A 16050-nucleotide genomic window follows, 5' to 3' on the forward strand; every position below is an offset into this window, starting at 1 on the left:
GTTTAGTACTCGCATGCCTTGTGACAGCCGCTTTCTGTGTGTTCGCTTTGAATGTGTGCGCTTAGAAAACTCTATATCAGAAGTTTAAAGGTGCCATAGAATGCAATGATAGAATATTTTAAATTGTTCTCTGATATCTACAAAGAAGGTATATGGCTTAGGTAAGGGCAAAAATTATCCAGAAACGGTTTTACAAATAGGTAAAAAGGTAAAAATAAATGACTAAACATGCCTAGAATGAAATATAATGAAATACCCCATGTTTAGATGATCTATATTGGATGTTCCCCGCAAAACAGATAATATTTAAAGCTCATTGTCAGTTAACTTAAGCTGATAATGTAACAGCAGCCATTTGTCTCACACCATTTTGTTAATCTTCTTTCTCTTTTAATCTTTAATCTGTAATTAACTCTAGTGTTCTTTCAAATGTTGTTTCTGTCTTGCGCTCAGAATAGAAAACTGAGAAGCTGTGAGGGAGAGAAGAGCTGGTTTGTTATTTCTAGAAAATCCTGAGAAACACTGATCTTGGTCCTGCCGTCTGCACCGGACATGTCAGGCCAGCACGACTCCAGCAGCCGCCATGTGGGTGGTCGAGTGTAACTAGACGACACTGAATATTTCACATAGAGATGAAACGTTCAGAGTATATCAGCAGAATCTGTATAATAAATGTTTGCTTCTTATTTAATCTATTATTCAAATTTCTTCAGAATGAGCCAAATTGACTAAGAAAAATAGATGCTACAGTATTAAATCAGATCTCAAATGCTAGATAAATAAGCAACCTTTAAAAAGCAAATACTGTATCCGATATTAACCACATAACCACACATCCTTATTCACTCCACCAACCAGGTGATGCCTGCAGGGCATAAAAATGTTTGCGTATACGTTTGTGTGAGGTTATTGGGTGTGGATGCATGCAGATGATTGACAGTAGCAGTGGTTAAAAAAGTGGTTATATACCTGTTTAATTCAGCTTGTCTCTATCTCTCTCTCTCTTCTGGTTGTGTACTTGTTTGACAGCAGTCGATATACTGTGGGAATTCTTTCTTTCTTTCAGTTTGATTTTCTGTCTTATTTAGCTTTTATTTCTTTTAGTCTTTATTTCTTCAGACTTTGCATTTCTTTCTTTCTTTCTTTCTTTCTTTCTTTCTTTCTTTCTTTCTTTCTTTCTTATTTTCTTTCTTTCTTATTTTCTTTCTTTCTTTCTTATTTTCTTTCTTTCTTTCTTTCTTTCTTTCAGTTTTATCTTATTTAGCTTTTATTTTTTTTAGCTTTTATTTCTTCACACTTTGCATTTCTTTCTTTCTTTCTTTCTTTCTTTCTTTCTTTCTTTCTTTCTTTCTTTCTTTCAGTTTTATTTTCCATCTTATTTAGCTTTTATTTCTTTTAGCTTTTATTTCTTCACACTTTGCATTTCTTTCTTTCTTTCTTTCTTTCTTTCTTTCTTTCTTTCTTTCTTTCTTTCTTTCTTTCTTTCTTTCTTTCTTTCTTTCATTTTTATTTTCCATCTAATTTAGCTTTTATTTCTTCAGACTTTGCATTTCTTTCTTTCTTTCTTATTTTCTTTCTTTCTTTTTGTTCTTTCTTATTTTCTTTCTTTCTTTCTTATTTTCTTTCTTTCTTTCTTTCTTATTTTCTTTCTTTCTTATTTTTTGTTTTCTTATTTTCTTTCTTTCTTATTTTTTGTTCTTTCTTATTTTCTTTCTTTCTTTCTTATTTTCTTTCTTTCTTTCTTTCTTTCTTTCTTCCTTCCTTTCTTTCTTTCTTTCTTTCTTTCATTTTTATTTTCCATCTAATTTAGCTTTTATTTCTTCAGACTTTGCATTTCTTTCTTTCTTTCTTTCTTTCTTTCTTTCTTTCTTTCTTTCTTTCTTTCTTTCTTATTTTCGTTCTTTCTTATTTTCTTTCTTTCTTTCAGTTTTATTTTCCATCTAATTTAGCTTTTATTTCTTCAGACTTTGCATTTCTTTCTTTCTTTCTTTCTTTCTTTCTTTCTTTCTTTCTTTCTTTCTTTCTTTCTTTCTTTCTTTCTTATTTTTTGTTCTTATTTTCTTTCTTTCTTTCTTTCTTTCTTTCTTTCTTTCATTTCTATAAACTTTGTATTTCTCTTTCTCTTCTTTCTTTTCTTCAGTTATTTTATTTATTTACTATTTTATTTGCATTCTTTTCCTTTTATTCCTTTTGACTTTGCTTTTTAGGTTTTCACTTTTGAGTTTTTTTCTTACTTTGCAGCTCCTTAGTTTTGTCTCATTCTCATACATTTATATTTATCATTTGTTCTTTTCTTTTCTCTTACTACATAACCCCTCTTCAATATCTCCTCCTCCATCTCTCACTTGCTCTGCCCTCATCTACAATGCATCAGTTGTTCTCATCTGGCCATAGATCAGTTTTGGACGCTGCTAACTAGAGATGAAGGTGCAAATATGATAAATATCTTCAGACATGCCAGAGGATTTGACAGAAGCACGTTTGAAAGAGAACCCTAACATACAGATCGAGATGCATGAAACACTTCAGTACAAAAGTGCTGATTTTAGATGATCTCAGATTAGTTCTCTTCAATGAGGCTCTTGATTTTGTTGTTTTCGGCTGTACACTGGAGGGCCAGGAGAGGGCGTCAGTCATGCTGTTGCTGTGTATTCTGGCTTCTGAAAAATAAGTTCATTTTTCCTCCTTTCCTTTATTTTCAGATCTGCTAATTAGTAAGGTCTAGTGATGTGACATTTAGAATTAAAAAATGCTAAAATCTTGACATGATTTAGGAATGTGAATGAGTTTAGCTTTTACTGCCAAAAATAAAACTTCCTCACTACCTCAAACTGATGGATATTATGAAGCATTCTGTTTTAAACTGATAATATGTTGACGCTGACCCTGTTCTGGGACATTAGTATGAAGTCTGTGCAAGAATAATAAATGAAGGCCAATATGAGCGATTAAAACACTCGCTTTCATTCTGTCAGGTGAAATGACAGCGCAGCTTAGCAGTCTTACAAAATAGCCTCCCAAGACTCCTGATCAGATTGCAGCAAAGGCAGAAAGCTAAGAAAAGAGGGAAGTGGGAAGATCATCATCCTCCTTTCCAAAGCCCACTGAGGAATGTCAGTAAGTCTGGAGGAGAAGATGAGATTCCAGTTTCTAAGTGCCGTTTTTTTCTTCATCAAAGCGTCTTTTATTCTCGCCCTCCATACTTAATTATTATTCCTTTTGTGAAATGTTTAAACATAAATCCCTTACTTTTTTAGGCCACAATGGCAGAATAAATTATTGCATTAAACACAACAAAAGTAAAGCAAGTTATAAGTCTTTGGCTGATTGATAAATGATAATTAGTTGTTTCCTCTCCACTTATTGAGTCATTTCGAACCAGATTAGCTAGTAGTAATTAAAACAGATTTGTCTTCTGCAATCAAATGCATATTGAAAGATACAGTAGTTTTTGGTCATTCATGCTATATATAAATATTCTCTACTGCAGTGCATCCATCCAATAATGAGTAAGCCACTGTTTGAGTATGTTGTTACTGAACTAATATTTACAGCTTATTGTAAGTCATTTGGGAGTCTGTAATGCCTGTCTTCAGCAATGAGAGAAAGAATGAAGGCACTTAAGTTATGCTGCAGGCAGGTAGAGGCAAGTAAGCAGCCTCACAGAGTCAACTGGGGAGATTTAAAGGTGTAATTCTATATCACTAAGCCTATAGTCCTTTAGACCTCCACGGATAAACAATTTAGACTTGAAGATGTGTTCAAATGTTTGTCGGACTTGTATGTGGGAATTTAGAGGGGTCTGTTACCATGATGGTTTGAATGTGGCAAATATAGGGAAAATGAATAAGAATGAATTGTAAATGTAACACAGTGTGGTCTAAAAGTCTGAAACTACCGGTGAAAAGTATTCAGAAATTTTTGTTTTTAAATTTAATATTAATAAAACACACCCAGTCAAAAGTTTTTGAACAGTACGATTTTTATGTTTTTTAAAGAAGTCTCTTCTGCTCACCAAGCCTGCATTTATTTGATCCAAAGTACAGCAAAAACTGTAAAATTTTGAAATTTTAATATGTTTGCTATTTAAAATAAAGTTTTTCTAATTAAATATACTTTAAAATGTAATTTATTCCTGTGATTTCAAAGCTGAATTTTTAGCAGCATTATTCCAGTCACATGATCCTTCAGAAATCATTCTAATATTCTGATTTGCTGCTCAAAAAACATTTATTATTATTATTATGTTGAAAACAGCTGAGTAGAAGTTTTTCAGGTTTCTTATAATGAATAGAAAGTTCAGAAGAACAGCATTTATCTGAGATAGAAATCTTTTGTAACATTATAAACGTCTTTAATACCACTTTTGATCAATTTAAAGCATCCTTGCTAAATAAAAGTATTAATTTCTATAACCTATTCACAGGAATAAATTACATTTTAAACTATATTCATATAGAAAGTAGTTATTTTAAATAGTAAAACTATTTCACAATTGTACTGTTTTTGCTGTACTTTGGATCAAATAAATGCAGGCTTGGTGAGCAGAAGAGACTTCTTTAAAAACATTAAAAATCTTACTGTTCAAGAACTTTTGACTGGTAGTGTATTGATGTTTTTTTTCCTTTAATGGCAGCAAGAATTTCTGACCATCTATAAGGAGGTCACATGAACGCTCATTTAGTGCCATTCAATTACCTAGAAATACTTTTTTCCCCATGCTTTTCAAAATCCCAAAAATTTTGAAAACTACTGCATATAGAAGGACAAAATTAAAATTTGCTTTGCAAGCAAAAACAACAAGGCATGTCAGCGTATTTAACAATCAAGTGTTATATCTGGTCCACCTCTGTTTCTCTTTCTAACACACAATAACACAACACAGCCTTGGCATCCTACTTTGTTGTCAGTGTCATTCATTTTTAGTTTCTTCAGGCTTGATTTCTTATTTCTTCTCGAAATTGTTATGTTCAGTTTCCTCGCTGCTTCTTTTTCTTTCTTTTTTTCCATTTTTCTCGTTCTACACTCACCCCATTTTCCAGTTGTCCAGCCTCCCTGCTCTACTGCTGAAGGTTTGTTTACGTGATGTCTGTGTGTGGAGCTAATCTCTGTCCCCCTCTCCTGTTTGCGTGTGAGATTTGCTTTTTTCAAAGACTCACAAAAAGACCCAAAGTTTGGGCTGTTTAATAAACGAAGGTCCAAGGAAATAATCTATAATTATGTGACCCTGGACCACAAAACCAGTCTTAGCACTGGCAAATTTGTAGCAGTAGCCATTCTTTTATGCCAAAAATAATTAGGATATTAAGTAAAGATCATATTCCATGAAGATATTTTGCAAATTTCCTACCGTAATTATATAAAAACGTAATTTTTGATTAGTAATATGCATTGCTATAAGAACTTCATTTGGACAACTTTAAAGGTGATTTTCTCAATTCTTTTTTTTTTTTTTTGCACTCTCAGATTCCAGATTTTCAAATAGTTGTATCTCAGCCAAATATGGTCCTATCCTGGCAAACCATAAATCAATGAAAAGCTTATTTATTCATCGTTCAGATTAATTTGTACTGCTTGTGTTTCATGACATACACACACAGTGCCATTCAAAAAAAATTAGGTCAGTAGGATTTTTAAAAGATGATTTTAAAAAGAAGTCTCTTATGCTCACTGAGGCTGCATTTTTATTATTATTTTTTTATATGAGGCTGCACTATTATTATTAGTCTAAAATAACAGTTTTCTATCCTAATTAAAAATTTTATTTATTACTGTGATGGAAAAGATGACATTTTAGCATAATTACTCCAGTCTTCAGTGTCACATGATCCTTCCATCTGCATTTGTGCTGCTTCATATTTTTCTGGAAACAGTGATTCACGTTTCTTCAAGATTCACAAGAACAGCATTTATTTGAAATAGAAATCTTTTTTTTAACATTATAAATGTCTTGACTGACACTGACATTTTTGAGCAATTTGATGCATCCTTGCTGAATAAAGATATAAGAAAAACTTTGTTAAAGTATAAAAAAGCACCTTTGAACGATATTCTACAAATAAATATAGTACATAGATAAAAGTTACCCAAGTTATCTATATATTTCCTTCAGAACAGGATCAAATATTCTCTAGTTTTTGTTTTTCTCTCATAAACTTTGTGATTAAACAACAAATAATTTGGTATTTCTATAAAACTGAGATAAAAATTAAACATTTAAAATTGCAGTATTTATCATACAGTCAAACCAAAAAATATTATTATTTTATATTTTTACTAGCAGGTGCAGGACACTATAGTTTATTTTTGTAAGTGAGGATAGCAAAGTAAACTGTGACATATTATACCCAAATATTCTTCATACAGTGAAATTGATAAAAATTGGGACACTTTCATGTTTTGTTACATACCTTAATTTCTATCAAAGTTATCTGACATTATCAAGATGAATTTGTTCTAAAACAGTTTTACTCTTGAGTTCTTGTCATATTTTATTACCATTTTCAAAACTATAGCGAATAAACACTGATAATGTGAGAAATGTTGAAGGTGTCTGAATACATTTTGGTTTGATTATATATCAGCTTTATGCAATTGCAAAAAATATCAAATATTTAATTCGGTGTGTTTCTTGTTAACATATTTTTGCCAAATGTGCAGATTATTTAGAATACATGGTCTGGTCTGTTTTTTTTTTCCCCAAAACTTTCCTTCCCAAGTCAGAAAACTAATGGTTAACTGGCAGATCAAGGCTTTGTGCACAAAGAGTCATTCCTGAGCACCGAATATCATTAGAAATGGTGTGTTCATGGATGTTATCTGTGTGGTTAAGTGTAGAAACTTGCAACTTGACATTGTTAATAATGCTAATGTTTATTTGCGTTTAATTCTATTCTTTCCTCAAGTCTTTCTCTCTCCTCCTCCTGACCTCTTTCTGGAGAGAGATCTACTTCAAGGCATGTGTCTGTCTTTCCTTCACTCCTCCTCTATGAGTTCGACTTCAGGACATCTGCTTCCACCCCCCCCCCCCCCCCAGTTTTTTTTCTTTCCCCCTTTCATTTCTGTCTTCCCTCATACTCTGACATACTCCTAGTGTTGATGTGGCAGTAGTTTAGCTACAATGGAAGAGAGAGAGGGAGGAGGCGCAGAGAAAGAGAAATATATGTCATTATTCAAACAAACCGATGGCGTCTGTAAACACGCAATATGGAAGTCGTTGTAATGACTCACCAGCCGTGACTGTGATTTTAATGTCTTTCTGTAAAAGTACACTTTCACAACTTTTTCACTAATATCAACTTAGTACAAAAATATTGATCTGTTAACTATGCAACACTAGCATTCAAAAGTTTGGGGTCAGTAAAATTTTTAATGATTTAGAAAGAAGTCTCTTATGCTCACCAAGGCTGCATTTGTTTTATTTGATGTAAATATATATATGGGTCAAAGTTGTTAAGATGTCCACGTCAAAATAAATTTACAAAAGTAATTTTATGTCCATAGAAAGCACGTTAAATGCAAGTAAAGTGTCTACTTTTAAGGTTTTAAATTTTGGGGAGAATAAAATGTCCAAATTTGGTTGAAATAATGTTACAGTGTCATTCAGTGTAACACAATATTTATGTAAAAATTGAAACAACATGCTTATTCTGACTTGTACATATTAAAATATATAAAAGAATAAGGAGCGTATTAAATGTTATTGTGTTTTAAATGAGTAAATGAGTAAACCTAGGATAGTGGCAAATTTTAAAAATGTAGAATTACAACTAATTATTATTTGAGGTGAAAGTAATTCGTCTTTTAATATATCATAAATTGATTTTTGTTGATTATTACACTGAATGACATTTTAGTGGGTGTCTTCTGTAAATTAGGGAAAAATATATGATATTTATTTTTTGTTCAGAGAAACAACAATAAAAATGCAATTAAATTTAATATTTTTTGGGAAAACAACCACAATTTAAAGCAGTATTATACTTACTGTTTTTATGCTTAAACCTTTTTCGTCTTTGACCCATATATATATATATATATAGGGAAAATAAAGGAAAGAAAAATATATAAATATATTAAATTAAAATGTAAAATGTAATGCTGAATTTTCAGCATCATTACTCCAGTCTTCAGTCTCACATAATCCCTCAGAAATCATTTTAATATGATGATTTAATTTGAAATTAATTTTAATATGAAAATCTAATATTTTTGTGGAAACCATGATAAAAAAAATTCTGAATTCTTTAAGGAATAGAAAGTTAAAAAGAAAAGCTTTTTTATTATATATTTGTATCTATTATTTTTATAAATAGGAATCTTTTAAGACATGTCTAAATAATGCATCCTTGCTGAAGAAAAGTATTAATTTTATAGTAATTAAAAAAAAACTTACTGACCTAAAAATGACTTAACTTTTGAACGGTAATGCATTTCTTGGTTATAGTTTGTTTCGGGAGATACCACTTTTTGTTAAAAATGTCAAAAATAATTTCTGATAAACATTAATGCATAATGAAGTATATTTACTAATTAGCATCAACCAAGATTACTAAATGTTTAAATGCATTGTTAGTTCATGATACATAATACATTCATTAATGTTAATGCATACTATCTAACTTTATTGTAACATGTAGCTTATTTGTAGTCAAAATCATGTTGATTCTTCCTGTGAATGACAGGGGGAGTTTTAGTTTTGTTTTGGCTTACAGATGGGAACAAAAGAATGAGTGTGGGAGAGAAAAAAAAGTCTAAAAAAATAGAAACGCAAAAGAGAAATAACAGATGGGGCAGTAGAAAACCGCTCATCTTGTAGTGGGTGTTAAACAGCGACCAGTTAGAAGGCTGCATGCTGCATATCGGCCCGCCCATCCATGAAATATGCCCACCCTGTATCCCTTTTCTTCCCTTTGTACTGCACGTGAGTCCCAAACACTGTATAGAGGTGTGGTATCCACGAACGCATTCAATTTTGCATTTGACGTTTATTCCTCCTTGTTTATTAGTTTGATCCATTTGCTAGATTTTGGAGTTGGAATCTTATTGCATCAACACCACCAGGGGGACAAATCTGGGATATACACAAAACATCCCTCCTCCTCTGTAGCAGTTCACTTTGGTTTACTCCCCTCCTTCGTTCCACATCTATACTTTCTTACTCACTCCAGACAAAACTATAAAGGGGGGGGTTGAAACAGCAGTGCTATCTCTGATGTGAGATCAGCTCGGGGTGACTAAATAACATGTCCGATGAGCGCACGGCTGATTTCAGGTCAGCGGTTGTGGTCAGTCGCAACAGCTGAGTTTTTCCATGTCTTGAGACCTCTGTAATTCGTCAAAGTACTTTCATGAGTCATGGAAAAACAGAGACAGAGAGAGAGGGTTGGGGGCAGAGCGAAAAACAAAAAGGCCAACTTTCAGGGGGAAAATGTCTTCTGTGTAGAAATCAGTCTGGCTATAGACCTATAAATGCAAATTAACAACATAAATATGAAAGGGAGGCAGATAGAAGCTTATTTAAGTGATCAACTCTATGATTCACTTTACATTCACGACTGAAGCCCAGAGAAACCAATGCTGCATGTGTAAAAATAATCATGCTATTATGCTAATTCATTGAATATGTTCCTCTGACCTACTTAGGACCCAGTGGACAAATGTTAAGCTGTATACGTCTGTTTTATCACAAATAGCCCTGCACTTTTAAGTATAGTTACATTGCTCTTGTTTGCAAACAAAATGCATTGTAAAGATGCAATGAAAGAAATCAAAGTAAATAGCTAGCGAGAGTTTCTAGTGTTTACACCAGCAAGAAAATCTTAGCATGCGAAAAATCATTGCCTGAGACCTTAAATAGTAGTAGTGTAACATTTTATGGAATTTGAAGTGTATTTTATAAACCAAATAGTTTCAGTCTGATGTTTAGAATATGTGTCATGTTGTTTTGAGCTAGAAAACTGGTTTGGGGGTCTCTCTCCCGTAAACAAACTTGTTTGACACCTTAAGCCGCACAACAATTAAGGTTTTCCTCTTTGTAACTTCTCCCCAGAGACACACAGTCATGCCCACACAAAGTTAAACTTGCACTCACTTATATGGATGTAGTATTTCTTACTGACCCTAGGGGGCGATGTGCCAGAAACTTCTTCCTTTGAGACCCAAGTGCATGCAATCTGGTTGAGAAAACTTGATGTGATCATGCCATGATAAAGTATGTACTAGAATTTAATAAATTTTTATATCATGAATCAGTTGTAAATTTTTACTTTATTTTCACTTTTTACTACACATTTTGTGTTGTAGGTTAAGGATATGTAGCCTATTCTTTTGAAACTGATATTTATTTAGTCCAAAATACAGTACAAATCGTTATAACGATTAAATAACAATTTAAAATAACTGATTTATTTTAATCACAGACAAGGCTTAAGCCTAGTCCCAGACTAGGCTGTTTCAGCTGAAAGAAACTTGCACTGACTGATCACACAAATATTAGTGCTTTTGCTTTGTCTCAAGATGCACACCAGTAATGTTTTTTCTTCTAGGGCACGTTTATAAAAATTACTGAAATGTCCTAATTGAACTATGGCCTAATTCTGGCTTAGTCTAAACCTTGTCTGTGAAACGGGGCCAATATATGTTAAAATGTTATTCATTCCTGTAATGCAAATCTGAATTTTCAGCATCATTACTCCAGACTTCTAATATGCGTTTGTTATCTAATATTTGGTGCTCAAGAAACACTTCTTACAATTATCAGTGTTAAAAATGGTTGTACTTGATATTTTTGTGGAAACCATATGTTTTTTTTTATAGGATTCTTTAAGCAATGGAAAGTTCAAAAGCACAACTTATATTGGAAATGGATTTTTTATGTATTTTTTTTAACAATTTATAAATCTTTACTGTCACTTTTGATCAGCTGAATGCATTCTTAATTAATAAAAACATTAATTTCTTTTAAAAATGACTTTTGATGGTGCTGGTGAGATACATCTTAACTTTCTAAAGACCCTAAAAATACTCATTGGGAATAATTAAGGCCAATCTGACATCTTGGAATAAATCTTAAGTGGATGCTACACCCAAAAATGAAAATTCTGTCATTAATTACTCACCCTCATGTCAATCTAAATCCGTTAGACCTTTGTTCATCTTCAGAACCCAAATGAAGATATTTTTGATGAAAAATAAAAAAATGCTGTCTTGCATTGCCGTCTATGCAGGGTCTAAAAGCTCTCGGATTTCATCAAAAATATCTTAATTTGTGTTCTGAAGATGAATGAAGGTCTTACGAGTTTGGAATGACATGAAGGTGAGTAATTAATGAAAGGAATTTTCGTTTTTGGGTTAACTATGGCTTTAAATGTTCATATGTGACCCTGGACCACAAAACCAGTCATAAAGGTAAATTTTTCAAAATTAAGTATTATACATCATCTGAAAGTGGAATAAATAAGCTTTCCATCAATGTATGGAATATTTGTTAGAAATGGACAATATTTGGCTGAGATATAACTATTTGAAAATCTGGAATTTGAGGGTTAAAAAAATCCAACTATTGAGAAAATTGCTTTCAAATTCAAGTTCTTAGTAATGCATATTACTAATCAAAAATTAAGTTTTGATATATTTATGGTAGGAAATTTACAAAATATCTTCATGGAACATGATTTTTACTTAATATCCTAATCATTTTTCGCATAAAAGAAAAATCAATAATTTTGCCCCATAGCGTATTTTGACTATTGCTACATATATACCTGTGGTACTTAAGACTGCTTTTGTGGTCCAGGATCACATATGTTACATGTAACATTTACTTCATCTGAAAGTCTAATCCTCCATTGTGTGTGATTAACCTCAGTAGGACAGGTTGTGTGAGTAGCTCTGGTATGCCACGTTGGCTGGGCCATTGGATAGGAGTGGAGTCTCTGGTTATTTATGGGCATTTTTAACAGGGATCCCCCTTTGTGTTTCTAGGCTGTTGATGGTGCAAGTCGCAAGCCTTTAAAACAACTTGTTTCCACCGGCTTGGAAAGTCATAAAACATAAAGCCCGCTGCACCATCTTTCCCATTTTACCTGCCTTCTGCTGCCTATTATCGCACCAGGCTTCAGTGAAGGGGGTTTACAGGGAGCCGGGCTCTGGAGCCACAGAGGGGTCCGTAGGCATCTTTGAAGTCTCTGGTCGCTTGCAAAAGGGCCTTGAGCGTAGGATATCACCGTGATCGTTGGTCCTAATGAGGGCCTTCTCTTAGGCAAAGCTAATGAAAGCTTCTGTTTGAGAATGGAAAGAGGGCACCGCTGCTGGAGGTCAAACTGCTTCCTGCCAGCCCAGAGGCCAGTGGAAGCCTCTGATGTGCCCAGTGCCACTTAGCATGAGAAGATGATGGTAGTTACTGGGTAATGTGGTCAGAGTGGACCAGTCAGTGGAGGAGATGATGTAGCCGGAACTCATTTACAGGTGATGTTAGGAATTGCAAAGCTTGTTTGAGTGCTGTTAGCAACAGTCCAATAATGCATCCTGGATAACTAACACAGTACACTCTAAAAAAAAAGGTTCTTTATTGGAGTCTATGGTTTCTGAAGATCATTTAACATCCATGGAACCTTTCCAATGCTTGTAAAGTTCTTCAGAGGAAAGGGGTTCTTTGGATTTTTGAAAAGTTCTTTTTAGAACTTTTAAGGATTAGTTCACTTTAAGAATAAAAATTACCTGATAATTTATTCACCCCCATGTCATCTAAGATGTTCATATCTTTCTTTTTTCAGTCCCCAAGAATTTAAGATTAAGGAAAACATTCCATGATTTTTCTCCATAAAGTGGACTTCAGTTGGACCCAATGGGTTGAAGTTCCAAATTGCAGTTTCAATGCAGCTTCAAAGGGCTCTACACAATCCCAGCCAAGGAATAAGAGTCTTTTCTAGAGAAAAGACTCCCTAGAATATATACTTAACCACAGATGTTTAAAAAAATGCTAAATGTTAAAAAGTATATATATTTTTATTTCTTTTAGAAAATCACCAATCGTTTCACTAGATAAAATCCTTATTCCTCGGCTAGGATCGTGTAGAGCCCTTTGAAGAAGCATTGAAAGTGCAATTTGGACCTTCAACCAATATATTTGGTTGTTTATGAAGTTTCAAATGTGGATATTTTTCTTAAACGCATCAATTTGCTTCAGAAGGCCTTTATTAACCCCCTGGAGCCATGTGGAGCACTTTTTTATGATGGATGAATGTACTTATTTGGGCTTCAAAATCTCAATCCCCATTCACTGGCATTATCAAACTTGGAAGAGCCAGGATGGTTTTTTTATATATATATATATCTCTGATTGAATTTGTCTGAAAGGAGAAAGTCATATACACCTAGGATGGCTTGAAGTTGAGTAAATCATGGGATAATTTTCATATCCCTTTAAGAAAACTCAATTTCGAACTCCTAACAAAGGATCCCTATTTATAAGAACACAACACCTACCTTTTTTGATTAGCGCACACTGTGAATTTTGCCATAAACAGCAATGCTGACATGAGTCCCTTAACCAGTGTACCTTTTCCGCATCGTCAAGGGATTTTGTTCCTCTATGATTGGCCCATATCACCTCTCCCCTAGGGTTCTCAAAGCCCCCTACCCATTTTTACAGTGAAGCCACCTGCTGCTTCCTGGAAGCTCATCAAACCAGAGCTGAGACCCCGATCCACTATTAACACACCGGGGGATCCAGCACGCCTCGTCCCACTTGGCCTTGATCCTCAGGTTTGTAAAATGGGTCTGTTTGTCATAAAACACAGGTTTGGTCCAAATATCCTGCACCTTCCTGAATAAGCATCCATTGAGACCCTACCTGTGGCTCTAATGCATGCACCTAATCACATGCAATACAGCATATGAAAAGAAACTTGTTAGTTTTTGCAATAATCTTGCCTTTGATCGTTCTCATCCACCTTGTCCAATTATCCCACAAACGATAATGGTAAAATGTGCTGGTGATGTTTTCCTGTAACTGGCTTATTCTGATTAATTGGACACATGCCCCATTGAAACAAGCATCTTTAAGTGAGTTGTACAGTATGAGTGGGACCGTTCATAATAGATGGACCTACTTTGTCAGTGTTGTTCCACATAGTAGTGCCAGCTATCTTTTTAGATTTAAAGCTCAAATATGAGGATGCGACATTTACATTGACACATTGGTCTCCCATCAGGTTCAGTCATATTTGGAAGGGCTGGGATAAGCAAAATCAAGAACAAAAACCTGCACTATCTAATGGACTAATAGACACCTAAAGGAGAAGTTCACTTCCAGAATAAAAATTTCCTGATAATTTACTTATCTCCATGTCATCCAAGATGTTCATGTCTTTCTTCCTTTAGTTGAAAAGAAATAAAGATTTTTGAGTAAAACATTCCTGGATTTTTCTCCATATAGTGGACTGGTTGAAGATCCAAATTGCAGTTTCAGTATAGCTTCAAAGGGGTCTACACGATCCCAGCTGCGGAATAAGGGTCTTATCTAGCGAAATGATAGCTCATTTTCTTAAAAAAAAAATGAAATTTATATACTTTTTAACCACAAATGCTTGTCTTGCACTAGCTCTGCGACATCTTTGCAGATTGTGGAAAAACTCAATCTCATTTTCTCCTCCAACTTTAAAAATCCGAAATTGTTTTTTTTTTTTTTTTTTAAAATGGTCAATCGTTTTGCTAGACAAGACCCTTATTCCTTGGCTGGGATCGTGTACGCTCTTAAAACTAAAGGTGCTTCACAATGCCATAGGAGAACCTATGAGGAAAAAGGTTCTTTGTGGAGAAAGAAGGTACTTAAGATTATAAAAAGGTAAGAAAGAGAGTTTTTTTTTTCAAGAACCTTTGACTGAATGGTTCTTTGTGGAACCAAAAATGGTTCTTCTATGGCAGGGTTCCTCAAATCTTACCCTGGAGGTCCAATACACTGCAGAGTTTAGCTCCAACCCTGATGAAACTCACCTACCTGTGATTCTCTAATGATCCTGAAGACCTTGATTAGCATTCTCAGGTGTGTTTGATTAGGGTCAGAGCTAAACTCTGCAGCGCATTGGACCTCCAGGGTAAGATTTGAGGAACCCTGTTCTATGGCATCGCTGTGAAGAACCTTTTAAAGCACCTTTATTTTTAAGAGTGTAGAGCCCTTTGTAGCTGCATTGAAACTTTGGACCTTCATTTATTTGCAACTGAAGAAAGAAACACATGAACATCTTGGATGACACGAGGGTGAGTAAATTATCAGGAAGTTTTTATTCTGAAAGTGAAATTCTCCTTTAACTAGACTTAACAAACTTTACATGAGATGCAGTATATAGATCGGGGGTCTCCAACCCTGCTCCTGGAGAGCTGCCATCCTGCAAATTTCAGCTCCAGTCCAAATTAAACAAACCTGAACCAGCTAATCAAGGTGTTCACTTGGTAGTTACAGGCAGAAGTGTTAAAATAGGGTTGGAACCGAAGTCTCATGGATAGATTAATACAGAATTATATTCATCCATGAGAATTTAAGACTTGCAGGCTTGACTTTAAGGTTGTCTTTTTTGGGGTTCGTGTTTATGAAGTTGTACTTCTAGAAATTATGATTATTATGAATACACTTATAGGTGCATCTGAAAAAAATGGCTACTTCCATGATTCAACAGCAATTACTCTTTGAAAACTTTTCCATCCAGGTGCAAGAGCATATTTGGAAGGTTGAGGCAGTGCCTCCAGCTTCCAGCGCTTCTGGAATCTTCCTAAAGTGAAATGCTCTTTTTAGAGGTTTCTCTTTCACCCTGTCATTTTCATCATCTGATCATCCAGACTGCTAGGCCAGGTGACAAAGGACAAATTTAAGGTGACATACTGCAGATCCACCTGGCAAACCGCACAGATGATATCTGGATTTTCACTTTGCAGGATTACCAACTAGTAGCCTGCTGTCATCTGGTTTGAGTGTTTTGCAGGATGGTGGGAGTTTCAGCAAAGTTTGGATTTAAGCTACAAGGAGGCCTAACTAAAATAGAAGGGAAAGGA

Source organism: Garra rufa, chromosome 1 (genome assembly GCF_049309525.1).
Source record: "Garra rufa chromosome 1, GarRuf1.0, whole genome shotgun sequence".
Classification (NCBI taxonomy): domain Eukaryota; kingdom Metazoa; phylum Chordata; class Actinopteri; order Cypriniformes; family Cyprinidae; genus Garra; species Garra rufa.